The 18,919-nt window shown below is 45.6% G+C and overlaps 1 long non-coding RNA gene across 2 annotated transcripts in view; it reads right to left on the reverse strand.

The window, feature by feature from the left end:
• Positions 1-10,288: 10,288 nt before the first annotated feature.
• The window catches only part of LOC116795556, a 38,818-nt gene continuing 30,187 nt past the window's right edge, over positions 10,289-18,919 (reverse strand). For both annotated transcript variants that reach the window (XR_004360078.1, XR_004360077.1), the window contains exons 5-6: positions 17,869-18,133; positions 10,289-10,435 (exon numbers count right to left, since the gene is read on the reverse strand). This is a non-coding gene — a long non-coding RNA (uncharacterized LOC116795556). The remainder of the gene's footprint in view (positions 10,436-17,868; positions 18,134-18,919) is intronic.

The following is an 18,919-nucleotide window of genomic DNA, read 5'->3' on the forward strand; positions in this document are numbered from 1 at the left end:
GCTATTTAAAAGTGATTTACAACATGAGGTTAAGAGGAGCATTCGATGCAAATGAACTCACTGGATGATTTCTGATGGCTAACGTGCCATTAGCCTTCCTTATATCAAGGCAACATCTCAGGCTTTTGTGAAAACCGCCATGATTTTCTTAATAAAAGAAAAATATAAAAGCTCAAAGGGCTTACCCAGGTGGAGCTGGAAGGGAGGAATTGAATCCTGCTCATGAGGTGCCCTCCAGATGAAATCTCACTTACAAAAGAAAGCAGGTTTTAAAAAAAACAACCTGTCTGGGTGGATCCTGGCAGAAGTGCCTAGACAGGGGACTTTCCCTGCTACCCTGCACTAACTTGTCCCATTAATCCTTCTAATTTCATGTATTCATTTTTACACAGCTTAGCTTGTTCACTGCATGCCAGTACAAATCATGTTTTGCTCCCTCTTCTCTCCTCATGCTCCTGTCTCTGACAGGACCTGGCTGCTGCTGCAGTAACTCATGTGCTCTGGCAGCTGGGCCACTGGGATGCAAATCTCTTTTTGTCCCCTTGGGGTGCCATCGATACTTTATTAAGAGTTTGCATCCCTCTTTAGCCAGTGAAGTGATGGACTAACTGCATTTTCCTTCCTCTCTAGTGGTCTCAGAGGACAATAAATAAATAGATATTCTCTAAAAATGTCTAGTAAATAATGGCTGAAGGAGAATCGACTCATCATTTATCTACATTTTCTTAAAACTGAAATTTGTTTTAAAAAATGTATGTTTCAAGTATCACTTCCCCCTCTCTTTTTCCTGAAGACATATCATAAAATAAGTTAGTGATACATAACTGAGATTTGTTTGCACTGAGTATCCAAAACTCTGTCTCAAAAGCCAGTCCACCCACCCATCAGATTTTGCAAATACAAGCTCTAAATCATATTTACATCAGGACCTGGATGTGATAAATCCTCCCTTCTGTGAGGGATGTTTGGCCAGTTAATTTGAGGGCCAAGTTCTAACATACAAACATCTGAAGATTCACCAAAGCTTCAAAGCCAATTGTTTAAGTGCCCCCAAACCCTGGGTTTGGGTGCTGGCTCCCTTAGGCTGCCAATGCTCAGTTTGGGCTTAATCTGAAGCGAAGGGCAGAGAAGTCCTCAGGGAAGTCCTCAGTGAAGTCCCAGGAGAAGCCCCTTCCCAGCTCCTGCAGTTTGCAGTTTTACTCACTGAGTGCTTTGCAGCCTGCCCAAGGCAGAGGAGCCTGGGGCCCGTGGCTGGGACCTCCAGCTGCTCCTGGCAGTGCCTTCAGCTGCAGCCACACACAGCACTGATGGGATGGGGCTTTGGTCCACTCAGAACTTCTCCACCAGCTCCCTCTATTCTCATGGATGGTCCTGTTTCCCAGACTTGGCTGTAATTGCTCTCCATCCCCCATCTTCCCTGAACATATTTCTGAATCCATATTCCTGGGTCCATATTCATCAAGAAGCTGCTATTTCTGTAAAAAGAGTCACTGTCTTCCCCAAAAAAAGATCACCCTGTTTGTCACTCTCACCTTTCTTCACTCCCCCTCCCTCCTTCAAGACAGGAAGACTTATGAATAAGAAAGGTTTGTTTAGTAAGTTAAACTCCAAGATTACTTTAAACAGAAGGTTATGAATAAACAGAAGACAAAGCACAGGCCTTCAGCACTGCAGTTGGATCATCCTCTAACTGCCTTGTCTTTGTCTAGAAGTCAGCAGGTCTTGCCTTACACTGCAGAGTGCACATGGCAACAGTGGAGAGATAAATGCAAATCCTCAACCTGAAGCCCGGTGTTCCGTGGTTCCCTGCTGCATGCCCAGGGGTGAGGGCTGGCTCAGTTCCTCACATCATAGTTTAAGCAAATGTTTCCTTCCCATCTTCAGTTTTCCAGCTTTGTAGTGCCTGTTGTCAGCACCCAACCCCACAGACACCCTGAGCTCCCACACAACCTCCCAGACACCCTGAGCTCCCACACCACATTTCACAGCCCAGTCAGACCCATTTCATGTCCTCCTGAATGTCCCCAGTGCCCACAGCCCTGAGCTCCCACTGCCCAGGGCTCCAGTCTGTGCCCCACCAGGGACTCCTGTCCCAGCTTTCCCAGCTGCTCAGGAGGAGAACTGCCAGTAGGTCAGAGCTCCTTCCAGCCCCACAGGCCACACGTGCTGCCTCTCCAGCACCTTCCCCCTGGGCTGGTTTCTGGCACTTCTCAGTCTCATGAACTTTGTTCCTTTTATAGTGGAGCCTGGAGCACAAATATTTGCTTTTCCACTTCCTCCAGAACCCCTTTTTGAGATTCAACTGCACCTCCCCTACACCATCTCTTTTATTTGTACATGAGAACACATCAGACACAACACCTTAAGACTCTTGATTAGCCTCTTCCTAATTACCCTTACCACAGCATCAGTAAAGTAGGAACAACACTGGATGTAAATATACTACAGAGGGTTCAACTTCTGCCTTAGTAATTCTTATCACTTTCTCCAGGCTGTATTTCCTTTGAAGAGTAAAATGTTCTCTTCTCAGTCTCACTTCTGATACTCTTACTCAAAATAGAGGAATCTAACTTTTAATTAACAGTAGTTTCCTCAATCACCTTCCCATCTCCATAATAAGAAGTAGAGCTTCAGTTCTGGACAGGTTTAAATGCAACCTCCCAAGGATCCCAAAAAGCCACAGTTCTTTTGAAAAAATCAGGAGAACTTGAGACATTAAAGAACGTGTTTAACAACTGTTGGATGACTGAGCTCATCCTGCCTTGAATCACAGAGAACTAGATAACATCTTAAGGTCTCTTCCACCTCATCCTATTATAAGTTTTATTTTATGCAATTAAGGATGATCAGAGAACATATTTTCCATTGGCATTTCCCAGCTTTTGAGCATTTGCAATCTTAAGAATGTTCTTTTAAGGGAAGATTCGTGCACATATGGGCACACTTAATGCAGTAAAGAGAAGATAAAGTTGTTTGAATACTGTCCTACAATCATTCCATCTGTGACAGGAGGGTTTGTCCTGGATGCTGGCAGGCACTCCTTGGAACAAAAGGAGAATCCCTCAGTCTTTAGACACTGAGTAACCCCCCCGGGCCAGCAAACCCCCCCTGTCCCACAGCCCTGCCCCTCGGCAGCCAGGCAGTTAACAGAGCATTGTTGTTCCTGTGAAAATGCAAAGCAGCTGCTTAGTTCTGCACTTGGCAGAAGAGAGCAGCCCCTCTGCACTCCTTGTCTGCTGCTGCTCTGGGATGGTTGCAGAGCTCACCAGCTGCTGTCTCCCAGTGCCAGGTACCCCAGTCCGGACCAGGAGTGCAGGGGCAGCTCCGTGGCTGTACAGAAAGGAGTGACAATAACACACTGCTGAACCAGAGAGGACAATGTTTATACAATACACATGTCCAGGAGCAGAACGATCCCTCTGTTGTCAGAATTTTGGGATGGGTAACTGCACACACCAAGAGCCCCCAGCCCACGAGCTCGGGGGCAGTTTGGATATTCCCAGAGGGGCTGTGCACTGCACACCCCACCATCTGCACAGCCCTCCCTGCAGAACCCTCCCAAAACAGGGGGGCAAATGCACAACACTTCTGAAAATACAGCTGCATGTATGAAATACCTCAATTTTATGTCTGTGAATATGCAACTTGGATGGTTTTGTTTCCAAGTTTAAAAATAACATGTTAAACCAAGCACTGAGGGGTTATTGCAAAAAAGCTCGTGCTAAATCTCTGCATGCTAAGAGAGTGTTCACATATGAACTGCAATTTGGTCTCGAGATATGGTGGACACAACCACAAGTATCAGCTGCAGACTAAAATTCTGAGTCTGTTCCTTCAGATGTACAGTTCAGGATAGACTTAAGTTTACTGAGTTCAGTTTCTGACTAAAACCTAGAGCAAAAATCTACATAAGTCAAAACAGGCTTGGTGCAAAAACCTTCCTAAAAGCTGCAGTGTGGGTAACTGGTGTGTGCACTGGTGTCTTTTCTTTAAAGGTCTGTCCTTTGCTTCCTAAAGGTTAGGAAACCCACACTAGTGAACCAATGGCCTGGCAACAGATCACAAAGAACACCTGAAAATGAGAGAGGTCATTCCTAAAAGCAAAACCATTTTTATCATCTGGGAAAGTTGACAAAGAGAAGCCAAAGGGTTGTAGAGTTCATACACAATTTTAGCTCAGAAGTGATTCTGCCTTTGCACAGAAATCCATGTTAAAATTTAGCCTGAATAAACTGACAACTCATATTTCATTATTTTAAATAAACTGATAATAAACAGTCTTTAGGGGGGGCAAAAAAGCATTAAAGCAGGCACTGCTGTTTGATCTCATGCTGGGTTAGCCCATACTCATGGTCTCCTTAGAAATACAGCACCAACACAAACTGCTAGCAATAAACTCCCCTTCCTTCTTGTTTTTATTTCTCTCTGTCCTGGTACAATTATCCTTCTAATCACTGGTGGCTGCCCTCTCTGCTCCAGTGTCCCTAAACCCTGATATCCATACTCCACATCCCTTGACATCAAAATGTCCAGGCCCCAGCAATAGTAGCTCACTGATCTCCTCATTCTTCCTATTTCTGGACTTCCAGGAGCAGTTTTCTTGTGTTTGATTTCTTGGATCTCCAGCTCCTAGCAACATTTTTTCAATAGTGCGAGTCCTCAGTGGTCACCACATGGATTTCCAAGCTTTTTTTTTTAAAATGCAAATTAAAAGTCTTTAAAACAGAGGAAATTCAGCCAAATGTAAAACCAACATTAAATGGCATTCAAGCAAATGGTACTTGAAAGAGAAGGGAAAAAGATTTTCTTACATTCAAGGCTTCTTGAAATTTCTGAATCACTTCTCTCAACAGATTTTTGTTTTAAAAGGAATTATCTCAAATATTTTCCTTTTGCCATAATAACTGTAAATTATACATTCCATAATGATATCAGGTTAATAGAGATATATAAAGATACAGAACATTGCTATTTCAGAATTGGACTATTTCCTATCTAAAGAAAATACTATTCCAATTCCAAATTAGAAAGTCACCTTCAAATGAGAAACACAGCTTTCTTTATGAGAATGTTGAAAAGTCCTGGTTCAATAATTTCTTCCAGAATTCCTTCAAATCTGAGTAGTCATCAAAGCCAGCCTTTCCCAGAGAACTGGGTACATTTCACTGAAGCAGCAATCCTGTAATAAACCAAAGTCCTTGAGCAACAGCAAAATTCTTGATTAAAATGAAAACTAAAATCCCTTTTCTTTCCTGTGCAGCTCCAGAGCTGAGCTCAGTGAGCACAAAGTGTGTTGCATGGTTTTCTACTCAGGTTCATTCGTTATATCCTATAATGCCCAGAGCTTGGCACTCTGACTTGCCTTCCAGCAGCTTTCCCAGCACCTTCCCTCCCCGTCCAGCCCAGGGAATATTGGGACCTAGAGCAGTGTTCCTGCAGGGAATGTGCAGCTCTGCTGTTCCTGGCACTGGGACTGACCAGGATGCTGGAGCTGCCCCTGGGAGTGCCCCACTCGGGCAGGGTTGGACACCAGCAGTGCTGGGGACCACGGTGGGCTCCCCTGGGAGCTGCTGCCTGTGGGATGCAGGCTGATGGCTCCTCAGCTCACACATCCCACCTCCAACACAACAGCTTTATCTTCAGGATGGACTGGATTGTCATGGTCAGCCTGTGGAGAGTGGGGTCTGTGTAAATGCCATCACTAACTGAGTTAGCAATGCAGTCATCGTGCCAGCTGGTCATTATTTACTTGTAAGAAGGTTTTGGTATCCAGGACTGCCTGTGACTGCAGAGATTTGGGTCTTCCCCTAACAAACTGTGCTGGGGAGATTTAGACTGGGTATCAGGGTTGTCAAGCACTGGAAAAGGCTGCCCAGGGCAGTGCTGGAGTCCTCAACCCTGGAGGGATTTAAAAGACATGTGGATGTGGCACCTGGGGACATGGTTTAGTGGTGGCCTTGGCTGTGCTGAGGGAATGGTTGGATTTGATGGCCTTGGAGCTCTTTTTCCACCTAAACAATTCTGTGATTGTGAACTGCCCTGCCCTCCCCAGCAGCGGGGTCACTGCAGCAAGAGCTGAAGGTTATCCCTCCTGCACACATTTTCAATATCACCTTTTAAAGAAATATTCTACTTTTTGAGAGTCCTTAAACTTGGTTATGCTTCCTGAAATATCAGAAATAGTCAAGAATCCCTGCTCAGTCAGGGCAGACCTCTTTAAAACCCTTGCTGTACAGTTGCCTGTGCACCAGGAGAGCACAGAACCCTTCACTGCTGTTTTACAGTGCTGGTTTGACTATGCAGGTAACCTGCACTTTCACTGGGACTGGAACACAGCTCTCCTTTACCCAGGGCTAGTGGTTATTCCAGAGTTTGTTCCTCTTTGACACTAGAAACCTTCCCCTTTATTCCATAAGGTTTGTTTCAAAGAACTGGCATTTTCCAACCAAAAGACTTTTAATGACAAAATTCCTGACCAGCTCTAATTATACCCTATGGCTCAGTCTGAGGGATAATATTGTTACTCTCAGTAAAATAACCATCCAGCATCCCAGTCTGTGTCCCTAATCCTCAGGAACTTTGAGGGGGGAGCACTGGTGAGAAGCACAGAGATTTAGGGGGCTGTTAGGTGAGCCTGTGCTGCTTCTTGGACTACCCTGGATAAATAAAACAGCTGCTGTGGGATCAAAGCTGGGTGGAAAATGTTACAAAAGCAACTGGTTTCCAGTGAGAGAACAGACAAAGGATGTGCCCACCTTACCTGTGCAGCCCCAGCTGAAGGGGGGAACATCAGCCTCCTGCTGAAGGCAGCAGCACCTGGGGCTCCCCAAGTGCCCCCCAGGGCCACGTGAGGGGCTGTGCCTGGGCTGGGCTTTCCTGGCACCTCACCCAGCCCTCCCACCAGTCCTGGAAGCAACTGGAGTTAACTTTCTAATGAGGATAATTATTATTATTATTACATGCACATCTATATATATAAAACCCCCTGATCCCCGGGAGGTTTCCCCAGACTGTCCCCAAAAGCAAACATTGCCCTGGGTGGGCTGTGATTGGGAACACGTGGACCCACAGCCCTGGGGCTCAGGGGAGCAGAGCCCAGGGCAGAGCTTCCTTTAATTCCTTGGGTTTGGAAACAGCCATGGAATTACCTGGAGAGGCTGGAGAGTCCCTGGGGTGCAATCAGTCCTGCAGCGTGGGCTGGGCTGGGCTGGGCAGGCAGGGGAATATAATATATCCACAATATAATATATCCACAATATAATATATCCATGCTGGCAGCTTGGGGAGCCACCCAACTGGGGAGAGAGGAATCCCTCTTAATTAATGGCCTGATGTACAACACGTTAGCAACACAAACCCTTTAATAAACCCCGGTGCCTCCTTTTCCAACTCCCAGCAGATGAAAGCACACCAGGATACCTGCAGGAACGGGGGTTCAGAACTGCTGGCAGAGCAGCTTGTGGTGAGGAGCTTTAATAGCTGCACATGGAGCTTCTGATTCCAGAGTTGATTGGAGACAAAGCTGCCTTGAAGCAAAGGAAGCAAGTTTCACTTTCAACCTTGCCCAAGGCTGCTACCCAGAGATGAAGATACCAGTGAAGAAGACTGAAATCTTAATTTAATTAACTATAATTCCCAATGGGATGAGCTTGGGAGGTTTGGTTCAGAGCGTGTTTATCTGAATCTGAGTTAAAGTATTGGCTTTCCAAGTCACAGTTCCAGTTTTTGTTTGGCACAGGACTGAGACACAGACTGGATGTAAAGCTCAGATTCACTCAGATTTGCCCAAAGTATAAGGTACATAGATTTGGCTCACGTCAAAAATACATGTTTACATTTACAATGAATTTGGCCTTCTCCCACACTAAAAGCTATTTATTTAAACCTCTCATTTTGGTCATGTCTTTTCCATCTTATATTTCTTAGACTGCCGGGTCAAAAAGTGAGTAAATAGGTCAAATGTTTCATAAAAAATGGAATACAGAGGCAATGTGGCTAGGACTTGGACTCCAGAGCTCTAAATTAAGCATATTAGCAAAGACTGCTATGAATTACTATTTATTCTTATGTTCTTTGATGGTCTTTGCCTCCTTGAAGACCAATTTTTGGTTTAGACCAAGAAAGGACAGGAAAAGGAAATGTCCCAGCTCTTGGCAGCTGTGGAGATCCCTGAGCTGAGTTCCTGGAAGCACAAAAACCTCAGAGAGATGGGGACAATGAAAACAAAATATGAATAAAGAAATAAAATCCTCGTCAGGGCCCACCAAATGCAGCAGAAAAACCAGGCATGACCCTCATGGCTTTCAGGACAATTCCTTGACTCAGAGAAGGGACACAAAGCCCAGGCTGCAAATGTGACAAACTCAGCTAATCACAAAAACAACAGAAAAACATTCAGGACTCTTCTGTGAGAAATTCAAGCATCTTGGGTCATTACACTGTCACAGGGTGACAGATGTGTCTGACCTGGGAGCAAGGCCAGGCTGTTGTGTGACACTGTGACTGTCCCACTCCACATCCTTGAGATCTGTGCAGGGCAACCCCTGAGGAAAGACTGCAGAGAGCAGCCACTGAGCACTGGCCTCTGTATCACACACCCCCACCCCCCCTGCCTTTCCTCCATGGCTCCCTGGAAAGCTGAGAGAGCACAAAACACTCCAGTGAGCAAAAAACACTGCATTCCCAAAAAAGAAAGGAAAGAAGGGTCTTGCTTCAAATCTGCTGCTTCATTCTTGGATAAAAGTTTTTCATTTTTCCTTTTTTTTTTTTTTTTGGGAGCAATTTAGTGTGGCAAATAAAAGCCCAGCTAATTTTTAAATCAGTATGTAGCCAACTCAGCCACCCAGTAGCTCTGTCCTTGGGCAATATTATTGAAGCACACACAATCTATACTAAAGTGATCAGCTTCCCTCAGGCCTGCCAAGGGGATGCGTTAGGAGAGCCCAAAATATGACAGAAGGAAATTTATGTGCAACTTTTACACATAATATCTCATTATGACTCTCCCCAATCTTTCAATTTTAAAAATAAACGGCCTTTGTAATGATTTTACCAGGAGCATGTTGGAAGGGAGATTGAAAAAGAAAAAGGAAAGTGGCTTTGGCTACAGTTAATTCTTTTGCTCTTCTCTTTCTCTCGGGTTTTTCTTTAATTTTCCTGAAGATGTTTCCACTCAATTTAGGAAGAAATGGAATTTCCCCCTCCCTGCCACCACTCTGTCTTTGTTATGCCCATGTTTTCAAAGATGGAATGGCTGACATAATGAAGCCTATGTCAATAGCAAAGTCATTTTGACCAGTTGGTAAATAATGAAAGTTTCCACTTAATGTGGCAGCCAAGTTACCCAGGGGACCCTCCCAGGCCACCCCTCACACACTGCACAGAGCTGAGAGCTCTACCTGGGGAAACCAGAGCCCAGCTGGGGCTGGAGGCAGAGGCTGCTCTGCCACGAAGCACATCAGGCACTTCTGGACACTGAAGAACTGATTGCACAATCCTGTCAGCTGGTGCTTGCAGGATCAGGCCCAAAGTGGAATTAACTTTGGGTTAATTAGTAAATAACTGTGCACAAACAAGACAGGGAAAGCCCCAGTGATGATTTATCTGCAGTACACAGGTGCCAGAGCTGAGCCCCAGGACTTGGGTTGATAAAGAAAGGGTAACACTGTGCCTTCCTCCTCCACTGAGGTGCCAACTGTTGCACGATTTTCTGCTGTTTCATTGTGGGCACCAGCAGGAATGACTCCATGTGCTATTCCCAGACCACAGCCTGGGAACCCACGGGAGGTACCTGAGGTGAGAATCACTGGGAGCATTTTCGGGAACAACCTCCTCCTGGGGGGGAAGGAAAACAAACAAAGCCAAACTCCCACAGTTGTGCTGCAGCAGTGGGATGTTCTCAGGGTGGGAAGCAGAGTGGCTGCCAATGTACACTGAGTGTGGGGAGAGCGTTCCCAGGGCGGGCTCAGGGGCAGCCACCACTGCCAGGCACAGAGGACTGCAGCAAATGGGGAAAAGAAGCTTTTTTTGTTACCCAGCACTACACCACGTTTCCTTTGCATCCCAAATTCCCCAATATCTTCTCAGGAGACAACAGTTCCTCTCTGGTTCACCTCTTCCCCCCTCTGAAGCCCAGGACAGGGTCCTGCTGTTAACCATGGTTGCTTCATTTATCCATACATTGCTAATGCCTTTCCATGTGACTGCATCCTGCTTGGGTTTCATTTGTGATGTGCTTAGGAAACCAGTAGTAAAGTTATTGGTACCAAAAATCTGTACATACCTTCCAAAGGACTCCTGGTTCTCCTCATCCAGTTGACACTTCCCTGGTGCCTCCATCAAAACCTGCTCACGTGGAGTCAGTGGGTGATCCCAGCCCTGGGCTTTCAGCTACAGCTTTTCTCTCAGGGATGAGCTTTGAATAATTTGAGTAATTCTGGAGAAACCGTAAAAATATTAAAGCTGGATCATGAAGTAAATAAGAAAAATGTATATATATTTAGTAAATGGCCATGACAAAAATAAGGTCAAAAACTACAGACAGTGGAATAAAAAATATACATTTTTGCAAGAAGACTGTGCATTTTCATTGTACTTCTGGTGTATTAGTTCTACATTTGAAGAGATAACTTGGTTTAGGCAGGACATGTTAATTTTCCTCAAGACAAAAAAAGACCGAGGTCAAAGGGCTAAACCTCAGTAGTTTATTCCAGAACAAAATAACTGGAGGTGACAACTGAACCAGGATATCCCCAGGATGATTTTACAGACTAATGCAGCTCTTTTACCCATCCCACCAAGGCCTGGGAACAACTGTATTTAACAGGAGTCTTTCAACAGAGGGATGAAACTGAACATCCTGAGCTTAGAAATGTTATATAAATATATATATATAAAGGTGAGGAACCAGTGAATGTTGGTCAACAGGGATTGTTTGTTGTAGTAGCTTCACTGTAATATTTGTTTTGGGAGGGAATGGCTGCATCAACATTGTTACCATCAGTATTAGGGACATAAAATACCATCGATGAACAGAATTTAGGAGAGAGTGGCAAAAAATCATCAGCTTGGGGATTGCTGTGGGCATAATGCCATCAGTGAAATCTTGAGACCTCAGTTTTCTCCACTGTAAAACAGCTACAGCCCATTAGGTTAATGAGAATTCATTTTTTTAGAAGGCTTCAATTTGTGTGGAAATACAAAGCACTGGACACATCCCAAAACCATTTTTCCATGTGCAGTGTGAGGAATCTTTTGTATTGAGCTGTTATAATTGCATCCACCACTACAGAAGTCAGGCTTATCTCTGACACATTTTCTATGTGGGATATGAGGACATATTCATTTCCAAACACATTGATCTCCAAAAGAAAAGACTGACTAGAAAGAACATTAAAAATTATTTAAGAAAGAACATTTAAGAGCATTAAAAAGGGCAAGAGGCTGGGAATGAGGACAGAGGAAGACAGGAGAGCAGAGTACACTGTGGTGGGGCTATTTCAGCCTCATCTGCTCTTTTGGAGACCTCCCATCCCAGGCCAGTGTCACACTTTTGCCCCTGGCAGGCTGACCACAGAGGGGACCTGGTCTGGCACTTGGTCACAGTCACCTAAGGCAGCCAAGAAGTTCAGTGACTGCTTGTGGTTTCAAATCCCAGAACCCGTGAAGCACAAATACAGGTTTCAAATGCGAGGCTGTGACCTCTCCACTCACCCATAAAACATGTCCAAAGTCATAATAAACAAAACATTACAATTCAGGGTGGCAAGGCATAAACCAGTCATATGTATTTTCTTTCTGGCCACTTAAGCAAATCTTAGCCTTTACCAAAAACTATCTCAGTGAACTAAGTTAGCAAAACAATCCCGATTACAACATAGGTTAAAAAAAAAAGTCAAATAAACTTAACCTAGAGTTTCTCATGGGATGTTTTATGTTCTTGTTGCAGAGCAGAAAATGGGCCAGGATAAACATGGAAGGGACACAAGTGTGATAATATAATGACACCTTTTATTAGCTGAAAGAAGGAAAAAGAATAACAGAACTTTAGATACATCAAAGGTCTTTTTTCTTCACTTTCAGGATGCAGAAAGGAAAAACCACAGCTTGTATATTCCTGACAATGCTCATCTTGTCAGGAGCATGAACTCACGTTGTTGGTTTTTCGTGTCTCTGGACAGACAGCGAGGGAGGGGCAGGGGGAGAAAAAGAGTGGCTTTGTAGGAATGCAGGGACCTGGCAGCTGGTTCTACAAGGATACGAATTTCCAGGGCACACTTACCAGCACGGATCATAAACTGCAGAGGGTTCTGGCTCCTTCCAGTGCCACGGGGGTGACCCTGGTCAGCTGCTGTCCCGGCGCAGCTCCAGCAAGCGCGGCCAGGGAAGGAGCACGGGCGGATTTTTAGGAAATACTGACTTTTGCTGGAAATTAAGATGGGCACTTCTGTGTGTCTGAGGCTCATCACAGAGGGGACAAGATTTAGAGCTGCTGGATAAAACAAAAAACCCCATGCAAAACAACCAAGAGGAGATAAAGCCAGGGGTAAAAGGGCTGTGCTGGCACTCCGCTGTCTGCTGCCTGTTATCAGACACAGCAGAGTTGGTGCAGTGGGTTAATGATTTCTTTTCCATCCTCTTACATCTTTTTCAGCCCCTGCCATCATTTATTATAGCATCCTTACTTTGTTACTCAGATTGACAGAAGGGGAATAAACTTTACCCTGCAGGTGTTTTCAGGAGAAAATATCTTTTCCCCAGGAACTGGATACTAGATTTGGTGAGTAATAGCTATTTTTTCCCAGCAGTTCATGACACTGGAGTAGCAGACACTTTTTGCCTGGTATTTCAGATATGTTCACCTATGCTAAAAACCATACTGTAAATACACATTTTTAAATGTAGGATGTATTGTAGAGCAGTAGGTTAGAAAGAATATTAAAAGATCTGACCCTTACATCGATTTTAAAGCATTACATTTTTGTCATCCTTGGTGCAGACAGACCAAGAAGCTTAATATGTATTTATCACACGAGAACCAGATTAAGTCCATTTTACCCTTTCAAAGTAGATCTCAAACTTCCTTAGCAATGATGGCATTTCTTTCAATTGACTAAAATAAAAAAAGGATTAATAGGATTTAGGGTGACTGGAAAGAAGGAACCATCTCTAAAGGAGATTTCAGAACACAGGCAAGGGAGATGGAGAGGCCTTTCCCAACACTTAGCTTTCTTGTTAATACCCCACCCTCATTTAGTGCAAAACTGATGCTAAATCACTTCTTTCTCTCAATGTTAGTACACATATATAAAATGTGTATAAAATGTGCATAAAATATGTATATAGGAATTATACATACATAGATATAGATGCAAAAAGGGGAAGCATGACGAGCCTAATGCACACAGGTATTTAGGAGGCAGCCAGCAAAGGGCTGAAGGAACAGGGGAGGAATCATCAACTAATCAGGCCTTTCAGAAGCCAAGGACAGTTCAGCAAGTGTTGGAGAGAGGGACAGGGAGGGAGAGCGACACCTCACAGTGGTTGCAGTGGCTGATGGAGGAGCTACAAGCCTTGCACACACATGGTTGGGGCTGTAGCACTGGTTTTTGCCCCCCTGTCTCTGTTAAGCAGCATTGGATGGAACAAGGTGGTGTGTTTCTATTTTTTGTTCCAACAGCGTCACTGAAACTCAGAGGCCCCCCAGGAAAAGGAGAACAAAGACCTGTATTTATGCCAGGAGCAGCTTCTCTGCTTTCCACAGAAGAAGGAACCTCTGGACAAAGGGCTGGGACTGTCCCCACGTGCCATGGGAGCTGTGCAGGCTGGACCAAACTCACCCACCCCTCCAAGATCCAGCGCTCCAGGGAAAACCTGGATGAGTGTTAAAAACGGCTGGAGAGAACATGTTACACCTCCAGGGATTGCCTGGAAGGCTGGACTGGAGCACAGGAGGAGTTCACCCAGTTTCCAAGGAGCACAGGGAGGATAATTGTGCTGATGCTGGACGTGCCCAGCTGATCCAGATCCATCAGGCACTGCCAGGCCGAGTGCCCAGGGATGGAGATGGTGATGCTGCCAGTGTGTCTCTGCCTGCAGGGGCTGGGGAGGGACAGGGAGTGTGGGGCAGCAGCTGAGTCCTCACTTGTCTCACCAGCTCTGTAAAAACAACTAGGAGAGGGAACCAAATGGCAAAAAAAGCATGCCTTATAGCCCTTAAAACTGCTTTTCTGCATTTCTTCTGGTCTCCTTCCAGCCATTGAGCAAGCTATTGTTTGCTGCAGTAGTAAGCTAAATAAAAATTAAATCTTTTTAGGGATCATACAGCTTTTATTTAACAATTACTCTGCCACTAATGCTAACATGATTTAGATGTTCTCTGCTGTGGAAGGTTCAACACTGGCACATGGACACAGCAAGAATGCCCGGCTGCAAAGTCCCTCTGATATCCAATTAACATATGGGCAAGTCCATGGAACATAGTCCATAGACTTTGTTATATTTATTTGGAGGATGAATGTTTTTGGAGACAAGGCCTACGGAGTAGGTCAAGCAACATGATGTACAACATCAGCTTTATCTAAGTGCAGTGGACCTTTATCCAGCCCTAAGTTAAAACAGTACTCTTTGCAATAAACATAATTTTAGAAAAAGGGAAACCCATTTTGTTGCCAATTTTGGGAGGGGGTGGGGGGATGGCTTCCACCATCAGAGACCCCAAATGTGTAGCTGTAGCTCACCTGTCCACGTGGTGCTGCTTACACACCAGCTGACACTGGCCTTGCTATGGAGAGTGCAAAAGTAGGTGAAACCCAGGAGTGATCTATAGCACTATTTATTGTGGCAGCTTTGGGTCATTCCACAGGTCACATATTTGCTTTATTGGATTAGCAGTGAACACATGTGTGCATCACACACACAGAGCAAATTCCTGTCTCTTTTGGTCTGGCTTTTTGGCAAGGCAGCAAGAAAACCCATTTCTCCTTTACCATGGCAGGACAGAAAGCTTTGCCCCAGCGCCTGCCAGCCTCATCCCAAATCCCTGCCCAGCCCTCCTTCAGCCATGCATAGGTGTCCCCTCGTGTCCCACTATGGTCCCATGAACCTGAGCCACTGCTTCAGCCTCCCCCTCAAGCCACTCATGCCATGCACGCTGGGCAACCAGGCACAATCCTGGTAAGATGGAAACCAAAGACAAATCTCCCATTTCTGGCAAGATTAGCTGCCCTAAATCTCCATCACCAGTGCAGCTCTTTAGGAGCACAGTAATTCTCCACCAAATTGAATCTTCCCTGACAATTGGCAGCACATCAGAGACAATTCACAGGCATATTTTTTCCCCTTTCCTAACAGGAAATAGGGTTTGTGTTACATTTACAGTGACCTGGAGCTCCGGGGGCAGACTAATATCTTACCTAAACAAACAGACAGTATTTCTTCCCTGATACAGGCAGACGGTGTGGGAAGGAAAGCCAGCTTGGCTGTGGCCTTCCCAGCTCCCAGCAGCAGAGTGGGAGGTGTCAACAACACACAAACCTGCAAACACCAACTCGAGGATCCTCAACACTGCCCGGGATGATGGTTCAGAAGGTTTGGAGCTGTGGGTCATTGCACTTGGTCCTTGTTTCTGTTTGAATGAGAGGACCATTGTCTCATCTCCTGTGCACCTCAGCAGTGTGAGGTGGGGGTTTCATCACTGCTCAACCCATGGCAAGGCAGAGAGCACCCAAACAGCCCCTTCTGCCAAACCTCTCCACCTCCCTGGAGTCTGCAGCATTTTCCCAGGAGGCTCCCACTTGCCGTTGTGGGGACAGGGAGATAATGCTGGGCTTTATTTGGGGTGGATTTAAAAAAGCAAACTCCACACTGTGTGAACCAACTCTGGGGGACAGGAACTTGCACCAGATGTCACAACTGTTCAGTGTCCGACTGATGTGAGCGCCTTCAGAAATAAGAAATGCCTCCACGTGCTTGTGAGACAAACAGTATTCAGATACTATTTTTCTTGGATTTCCCTCCCCTGATACACTGCTGTCTGCTGTGCCCTGAAGTGATAGCCTGTTCATCCCTTGTAAAAATCAGAGAAACAAACCCAAACGGATGGGGAAATCTGGCGATTGCAAAACTCCACCCCACACGTGCATCACACTAGCCATGCACAGGAAAAGCAGAAGTGAAAAGAACCTTCACACCCATTAATTCCAAATGCCAAAGGCACCAGAAAATGCTGTTTCAATGCTCTCCTATCCCAGTAACAGGACTGACCTCTCTGCTGCCCAAGATCCACTCAGCTCAGCAGCCACTGCTGTCCTGCTATAAACAGGCTTTGCATCACATCCTCAGCTTCCCCCCCTGTGCACAGGATCAGGCCTCCTGAAGATCCCATGCCTTCAGGATACCCAAGGAGAGCATAGTTTAGAGCTGAAGGCAATGTCTCCCAGTCTCAGATATTTCTGGTTTCTGAAACACTGTGAAGAAACAAAACCTCAGCAGCTCCTCCCCTGCATGTCTGTGCCCTCATGGCAATGAGGGAGGCAGAGCAGGGTGGAGGAACTCCCCAGTAACTCAGAGTGAGCACCAGTGCAAGGGAGTCCCTCTGTGCAACACCTTCCTGAGCCCTGACCCATCCCACAGGATTCCTGGCTGCATCCAACACAGGAAAAAATACACTTCAGGCTGCTGAGAGCCAGACAAAGTCTGCCTGCATAGAGGAAAGCAGAATAGTGGCAGGAGGAGTGAAATCCAGAGTGGGATAAATGTCTGCAGCAGCAAATATTCTCTGGGGGAGCAGCACAGACACGGTGTCAGAGAGGCAGCACTGCTGCTGCAATGACTGGCTCTAAGCTGTTGTTTTGGCTTTTCAATGCAACCACAAGTCTGTTCATGTTAGGCACAGACCTCTCTCTCCCTGGTTATTTCCAGGAATCAGCCATCAGCAGCTGACAATTACAAGAGCAGTGTGAGAGCTGTGGCTGCCCAGTCTCCGCAGGTCTGAGGCTCTTGGGTCACTTTTTTCTGCAAGAGAAACAGCTGTTGACCTTTGGTTTTCCGTGTCACTCATTGCCATGGTGTTGGACAGAGGTATTTTAGGATGACCATATCTGTTTACACCCACAGTTACAACATATCCCCTACAAATCTGACTGTTAGGTGGACGAGCAGTGTGCCAGCCAGCCGTCACTCCCACTTGTGTGGATGCTCTCTAATCACCCCCTTCAGTAATTCTGCTAGGCCAGGGTTGAATTTGGGAAAGCAACTGAATTTTAACTCCCTGAATCTATTTTGGGGCCCCCAAAACCTCCTGCTGAAGCTCAGTGAAACCCTATGCCAGCCTCAAACGAGTGAGAATTTTCTGTGACTGCATCCTGTGGTTTCAGCTGGTTTTGCAATTAAGTTTGTGTCCTACTTTCGGTCTGAATTTCAGCTGATGCCATGCTCAGCTCAGATAAATCAGAACCCTAAAATGAAACTCAACCCTCTATAAGCCTCTTCTCTGAACTAACTGTTGCCCTACACCTTATTTTTTTTGTTGTTATTCTTTTCCCCACCTCATTTCCAGTCAAGTCAAACTCTCCTCTAGTCACTCCTCTTTCCTTCACTGCACAAGTGAAAGGAGCCTCCCAGTGTGTTTGGAGGTGGCTACCAGGCCTTTCCTTCCAAATGCACATTAATCAGTGGCTTTGCTTCCAGCCCTCAGGCATTCCTGGAAATATAAACTCAAGAAGCTCTGTTCTCCATGGATGGGCTCTGAATCCTGGGCTCAGCATCCCCAAAATGCAGCTGGTGTGCACACATGGATGATTTCTGCCTGTGCATCAGGAGCTCAGCACACACGACAGTGTTGGTGCAGCCTGAGAAACACTTTCTTACCTTATTGATAGTCCAGAGCATGAAAAAGTAGGAAAGATAAACAAGCAGGAGTGGGTTATCCAGTGAAGAGCAGTGGTCAAGTGGCTCACAGCCTTCAAGGGCTCAAGGGCTTCCCATCTTTCCAGGAGTTTGAAGTGGAGAAGCTGAAGTTGGGGCTCAGTCCCGGGCTGAGGCTCCAGAGGTGCCGGGGCAGAGCCGCTCCTGTCGCAGCTCGGGACCTGCTGGGCTGTGCTTTGGGTTTTGCAGCTGAACGTGTTCCCTCCATCTGTGTAAACAAGGAGCAGAGAAATTTACCATTACAGGCAAAACACAGGAGAGGGAAGGAGGGTTGAGCAGCTTTTGGCTACGCAGCAAAGAAACTTGGTGGGATTTGGGCTTCGACTCAGTCACGTCCTCATTTTTCAATCCAGACAACAAAAAAGAGCAAATGTCCAACAAAAGGGGGAAAGGGGAAAGAGCTTTCAAGGATTGTCTTTCAAGGATTGTACCTTCCAGGCCAGCAACATAACCTGTGAGAACTCAGCCTGATTTTAGTGTGGTGGGAAGTGTGCCTGGGACTCCAAATAATGGTGTGTTGTATGTAAAGTTACACAGAGCCCAAGCTGGATGGGGCCCTGAGTAGACACAGCTGGAGGGAAAACTCTGCAGGAGCCCCATGTAAATAAATAAATAAATAAATAAACAAATAAATAAATAAATAAATGTCAGCACCATTCAAATATTTACAGGGTTTGTTATCATTGTTTAGGTACATTAAAATAATCCCCAACAACATCTGTCAATAAAGTCCTCAGCTGCATAACCTCTGTGTAATTAGTGATTTTTTATGTGTTCCTCTCTACAAATACATAAATTTCTTGCCAGTCTTATCCTGTCCTGCCTTGCCCTACCCAACATTGTCCAGCATTCCTTTCGTTCCCCAATAACCTCTGGAGAGCCTCCCTCATATGGACTTCCAGGTGCATCTGATCTGACAGATAAGACACTGAATTTGTGCTTTTTGCTAAAAGGTTCCAGTCTAAAAAAAGCATCTGATTAAAGCACGTCATGT

The sequence above is a fragment of the Chiroxiphia lanceolata genome, chromosome 17, assembly GCF_009829145.1.
Source record: "Chiroxiphia lanceolata isolate bChiLan1 chromosome 17, bChiLan1.pri, whole genome shotgun sequence".
Taxonomy (NCBI): domain Eukaryota; kingdom Metazoa; phylum Chordata; class Aves; order Passeriformes; family Pipridae; genus Chiroxiphia; species Chiroxiphia lanceolata.